This window comes from Buteo buteo, chromosome 22, assembly GCF_964188355.1.
Source record: "Buteo buteo chromosome 22, bButBut1.hap1.1, whole genome shotgun sequence".
NCBI classification, from domain to species: domain Eukaryota; kingdom Metazoa; phylum Chordata; class Aves; order Accipitriformes; family Accipitridae; genus Buteo; species Buteo buteo.
Window position 1 is genome coordinate 23,792,142 of NC_134192.1, and position 6,000 is coordinate 23,798,141.

The 6,000-nt window shown below is 47.1% G+C and overlaps 1 protein-coding gene across 1 annotated transcript in view; it reads right to left on the reverse strand.

Annotated features, from left to right (window-relative positions):
- The window catches only part of LPAR4 (lysophosphatidic acid receptor 4), a 28,687-nt gene extending 22,936 nt beyond the window's left edge, over positions 1-5,751 (reverse strand). The window contains exon 1 of the mRNA XM_075053701.1: positions 5,624-5,751. The gene's annotated coding sequence lies outside the window, so the exon portion shown is untranslated. The remainder of the gene's footprint in view (positions 1-5,623) is intronic.
- Positions 5,752-6,000: the final 249 nt, after the last annotated feature.

Genomic DNA, 6,000 nt, shown 5'->3' on the forward strand with positions numbered 1-6,000 from the left:
GCTGAAGAGTATCTGGATTTGAACTTGCACTTTTGATTTTTCCTTTGTCCAAAAGCCATTTTTAATGTGGAACTTCTCAGATTCAAAATTCAAATAGCATTCTCATCCAAATGACATCCTGACAGTTTGCGCTGACGCAGAGATTTTCACCTTGTAGAATTCCCCATGGCCGATCGCTTCCGAGTGACCAGTGCCGCTGCCGCCAGCTCAGCTCCCGCAGGAACACGCGGCACCGCAGCCCCATTGCACGCCCGCCACACTGCTCTAGAGAAGAGCCCTCCACGAAATGTGAGACCCTCACTCATAATTCATGGACTTCCTATTTTATCATCACTAAGTGAACAGGGAAGGGCAAATGTATTTCCTGTGACTTGGAGCAAAATACAGGATTTACTCCTAGGTTCATGTCTTCCCTCCTTTACCATCCTTCTGTTGGGAGAGGATTTGCTTAAAGGAAGGATTTTACTTAACATTTAACGGCAAGTGTTATTGGCTGAAGCGAATAGACCAAAACAAATAAACCCCTAGTTTTACATAGTCTGATTACAAGTCTTTCCTGCTGGTTGCTAAGTAGTGTCTTGTTTCTTGTGATGTAATTTCACTAATTAGCAATCATCATGGACTCCTCCAAGGCAAACTGGCTGTGAAACGGGGGAAGATGGGATGCTTTTTTGTTTATGATACCACCAGAGCGACTGCTGTCTGAACTGCGCCAGCACCCACTGCCCTCGGGTACAGTGCTGTGGGCTTGAGGATTATTTCATCCATCCCGTCCCCATCACTGCCTTTGTCAGAGCCACAGATGTGATGTTCAGCAAAAAGAAAGCTGGGAAGTTTTTCATTGATTTCAGCTAGGTGGTGACGCAGCCACGGCCGGCAGGTTTGCTAAGGCTTTGATGGAGCTCTTCTGTATTTGTTGGAAAAGGCTTTTATTAACCTCGTGCAACCAAAAAGCTTCCAAATGGCCCAGTTCCAGACTCCTTCATCCCTGGGCCTGACTCTGCGCTGCCTGTCCTGAGGACAGCCGGGAACATCAGGGAGCAGAGCGCTCGGTGGGCTACGAGAGGCCGCGGTACCCAATTTGACTGCAACGCACGTTCAGAGTAGGACGGCACGTCGAGGCCACCGAGGTGGGTTGAGGAAAGCCCTAATCCTCCTCCCTTTTCTGTAGGCTTGGCGTGTGCGATTTCCCTGCTTGCAGCGAAGTTGCTTTCCCTGCGCAGCGGTGAGGTGGGCTGCAAGGAGCGGAGCTGCAAGGCAGAGCCCAGCTCTGGGGACAGGCAGCTCTTCTGCAGGAGCTGCAGATGCAGTTTCCTCGCAGGGCTGGAAAACAATGAGTTTTCAATCAAGCCAGCATCTTCCAGCAGGCTCTCAGCTCCGTGCCTGGGGGGATCCGGCTCCAGCTGCACTGTGCCGTGATTCAGGGCAGGAAGCAGAAACCAGCACGCCCAAAGGGAAGCGCCGGAGGAATTCAGGGAGACAGAACGCAATTAAATAGCCTGGAATTTGTCCAGGTCCTTGGGGTTGTCACCCCATCTCCTACAAAACTTTAACGACCATATGTAGCCTGGGTCTCTGCGTTATGTCTCCTCTGAGAGGCGGTGTGCAGGGCAGTGGTACTGGAACAGTGTGAAGTGTTTCCTCCGTACTGGTTTCAAACCAAGCTCCAGCCACTGCCGTGCAGAGGTTTTGCTTTGGGAGCTCTTGCTGCGGCAGTGACATGGCTGGACTCCGCTGGGGCTTGTGATAAATATTCTCATGTGAATTTGAAGCGACTTCTTGGACCATTACTAGTGGATGCTATATTTATCCTAATGCTGACACATCTTTAAATAGTACGGTTACATGACAAGGTCCCTGTTTAAAGGGTTTACCACTATCACTTTCACTGAGTGTAGTTCATTCAAAGCAGTTTGAAAAGGAGCAGAGCCTCCCTAAGCACCACTTTGATCCTACTAATATTTTTCTGACCAGAAATAGTTGCCAGAGACTCTCCCTTCTCTGTCAAGTCGTTGTTACACCTCTTCTGTAAACGTTTTTTCCTCTCTTTTTGTTTTCTTTAGCTTTCCCAAACCACCTCTCCTACCATCTTCCAAATCCTGCTAAACTGCTTCCAAATTCCTCATCACCCCCCTTTCTCAACACAGCCTTTTGGTACACGCTGCCCTCGACTGCCAAGCATGTGGTCCTCCGCTTCACCTTGGAGTAAATGACTTATTTCTAAACATCCCTTGAGAAGCATGATTTCACCTCTTTGGCTGGGGTGCCCTGCTCCAATATTGGTGGGACATCTGTTTGCAATGTGAGTGATAGAAAACTGTAGCCTTTTTTTTTTATTATTTTAACTGCTCCTTCTTGTTGGCGGCTCTTCACGCTTAAACTTGGCTTCTGCTAATTTATAACAATGACGGATGCATCTTTAATCACAGGAGTACTTTGCACGTACCTCTGGCAGCTGCCGGCTCTGATACCGTGCCCGCGCTCGGGGAGCTGCTGCCAAGGCAGAGCAGCGGCTGCTGGCCCGGCTGGTGGTGAGCACAGCCCAGGGTTCAACGCACTGCTCGTGTTTCCTGGTCTCTTTCCTTCTCATGTGCTTTTATTTATTTTTTTGACTGCATTATCTTTTAATGAGGACAGTGTCACCAAATGACAGTTCCGTCTTAGCTTTCAGCTGCACCAATAAAATACCATCTGTGGGAAATGAACAGAATCGAGGCCTTTTTGGGTGGTAAGCAGTAGTTGCAGCAGCCTTACAACCATTTTTAATAATGGACCTTTATCTGGACAAGGAAGGAGGAAGAATCTTAATAAAGCCATTTGATGGAAGGAAAAACTTACCCAGGGCATGGGCTCAGCTTCGCTACCACTGCAGTTGGTTTGGGTCGATGAGAGCAAGCTGACTTTAAAGTCCTATATACCTCATCCTCGGACCCCTTTATAGGCAACAGAGCTTTCAGTTTGTTAAACATGATGCTGTAGGACAGCTGACAGTGGAGAAGGGGGAGTACGCAGCCAGCCCTGCGGTTATGGCTCGCTTCCTAAGGAGAGAAGGGGAAAGGAGCTGCTGAAATGGCCCCTGCTTCATTTTTTGAGTTACTGCCACACCTGAAGTCACAGGAAGCACCATAACTTCTTGTCGCTGGAGAAGCTCATGATTATACACCCTGTTCTTCACCCCACATTGCCGTGGGCATATCTGTGGTCCAGTGCACATCTTCTCCCCATCCCTGGCGTGGGTCTGTAACCCACTTTTTGCTTCTCTTCCAAGCTGCTGCTCAGTCTTTGCTCTTCTCTCTGGGACCCTTTTGCTTGGCCCTTTTCAATTTAGTTTTGCTATGAGCAGAAGTTATGACCGTAGCTCTGTCTTTGCACAGTGTTGGAGTTAAACTTTCCCCTTGTTTTAGAAAAACACATGGTTTTGCTTAGCACTAGCTAAGGAATTACAAGCCGTATGTCTTGAATATGTATCTGCCAAGGTAAGTAATCTCTGCTGTGAACTTGAACAATCAAAGCTCATGGTTATTTGTTTTCCTATGTATAGATTTACCATTTATTGATGTTTTCTTTTCTCTAATCAAGACGTCATTGCCGTGTTTAACTAGGCGGTCTGTCATCTGACGTGCCGTGGGTAGCTGGGCATACTGCGAGGCTTTTCCACCGCCCGGGGCAGCACAGCCCTCCCGCATGTCAGCAGCAGGCTGGGGCAGGATCTGGCAAGGAATCCCAATTTACTGTTTCTACCAAATCTGCTGGGGGAGGAACAGGTATAAGCAGTGTTTTACACATCCAGATGGCTCCCTGTAGTCAGCCCCCAGAAAAGGACTTACAGAAATCTTAATCCAGGCTGTTCAAAATGCCAGGGGATGCTGAAAGAAGTGACTGGGTATTTTGTATCAGCTTTTTTGAAATGTGCAGCATATGTTTGCTTAAAGAAATAAGGGAAAGCCTGACTTTAAAGGTGTGTAGCATATCTTGTGAGTTTCCTGAATATTTTTTGTGATTCACTTTGATTTATGTGGTAGTTACATTCTGAGGCAAAGCTTTGCAGAAAGAGCATATCCTGGAGCCATCACGACTAGATCTTGAATCTTGTCATTCACAGGTGGACATCTGGGTTTGCAAAACTCATGATAACTCTCAAAGGCTTCCTTGCTTGCTGCCTGTCTCTTAGCCCTGCCAGCGGATTGTATAGCTTTATCTGCACCAAGGTCCATGGGTTAGACACGCTGGATGAGGACAACTGGAAACTATTTGTGCTGTTATGATTCAAATCAACAGTTATCCATACACCTTATGCTGAAAAATTTTAAGTGTTTTGAGCCATGACTATTAGATTTACAAAGCCTGTGCAGAAGGAGTTTCACTTATGGAAGGAACTCCTCAGTAAAGGATGAGAAAGGGTTTACTGTAAAAAATGATTGTGTTTTGCAGAACTGCCTTGGCAGCATTGACACAGACAAGGTTTTGAGACCATTTTGTTGGCTCGTACAAGTTGCTTTTACAAATAAAAATTATTTCCTACACTGTCATTTAGAATAATTTAGAATTTGCTTCTTGCCTAGTGTCTTAACCTCAGACAGGTGCGGAGAGATCAGTGGTATCAATTTAGGCTGCAAATGGAGCATTCCAAAGTTAAGAAATGCCACTATTTCCATTATCTGCATATTTTTTGTACCAGCAAGTATGTTGGTTTCTCCACACTCCATTTTGGTGCACAGGGTGATAAACAGCAGGTTTCAGGACTTGAAAAATTGGCTAAGTCTTTACAAAGAAAGAGTTTAATTAGCTCAGAGGGTTTTTTCCTTGCCAGATTTCAAAGGCTTCCTCAAACAACGACAGCAACAGAGATTCTTGGGACAGTTTTTGAGAAAATTTTAAAATGCAATTTGGGAGCAGTTATCGCTTGCCTTTATAGGACAGAGAAAAAGAGATTTGAAATGTGGGTGCTCTCTGATAATCTACTGACTTAAATGACCCTTTGTTTTAGTCCTGGAGTTATTTGACATGCATACAGACACAGGGCACTTTCCAGATCTCTCTAACCCCAGGGAAACATTGGGAGCTCTGCCTGCCCTGCAGCCTGGCTGGACCCAGCACCTCGCCTGGAAAACCTCAGCCTGTGCTCTTGGCACAGGTTGCACACGTCTTTTTTTTTTTTTTTTTTGGTCCAGAGAGCAGCAGGCAAAAAAAGCAACTGGCACAGAGCCTGGCGTAGCTGCGTGTACGAAAGCAGGGCCAGAACCCAGCAAAAGCACCTTCAGGGAGCAGAGCTGGGGGAGAGAGGTCTCTGGTCTGCCAGGAGAGAGCAGGCTGTGCTCCATTTCAGAGAGGTTCACGCAAAGCAATGCTGCTTTTCCTGACTGCAGGCAGAACTGCCTTCAGTCTGACAGAAGCACAGAGTATGACTCCTGTGTCCCTGTTCTCTAAAGGGAGGTTTGAAATTGGGAAGGGAAAAGGGAAGGCAAGTTTCTGGTCCCTTCTACCCCAGGGAGGAGCTGGTGCTCCCAGGGAATGAGCAAAAGGGAATGCTGCACTAACCTGCTACACAAACCAGAACAAACAATATAAAAAACCCCACCAAGTGCCACAGAAAGAACATAGATACAGCAAAATCTCTGCTCACCAAAGCTCCCCATGCCGTGACCAGGGAGCAGGCAGGAGTCTGGCTTTCACTCGTCTCTCCCGAGGCTTTCCGTCAGTCGGTGCAGCACTTGGTTTTATTTGGGTAAGTTTTTCTGAAACTACCTGGGAGGATTTATTGAGCTACGTCAATTCTGAGCATGCTCTGAGCTCTTGACCAAGGACACTATATTGAGCATTGAGGTTACTCTGGCTCTCAGCTGAGCAGATCTCTGTAAACACGCAGGGCACGGCCATCCCGGCGGCAGCTCTGCCCAGGCGCAGCGCTTGAACCTGACATTTAAAAATAGCCTGAACGGAGGCCGAGAGATGAAAAGAGCCCACAGCATGTCCACCAAACACAAACCCTTTAATGAAGCC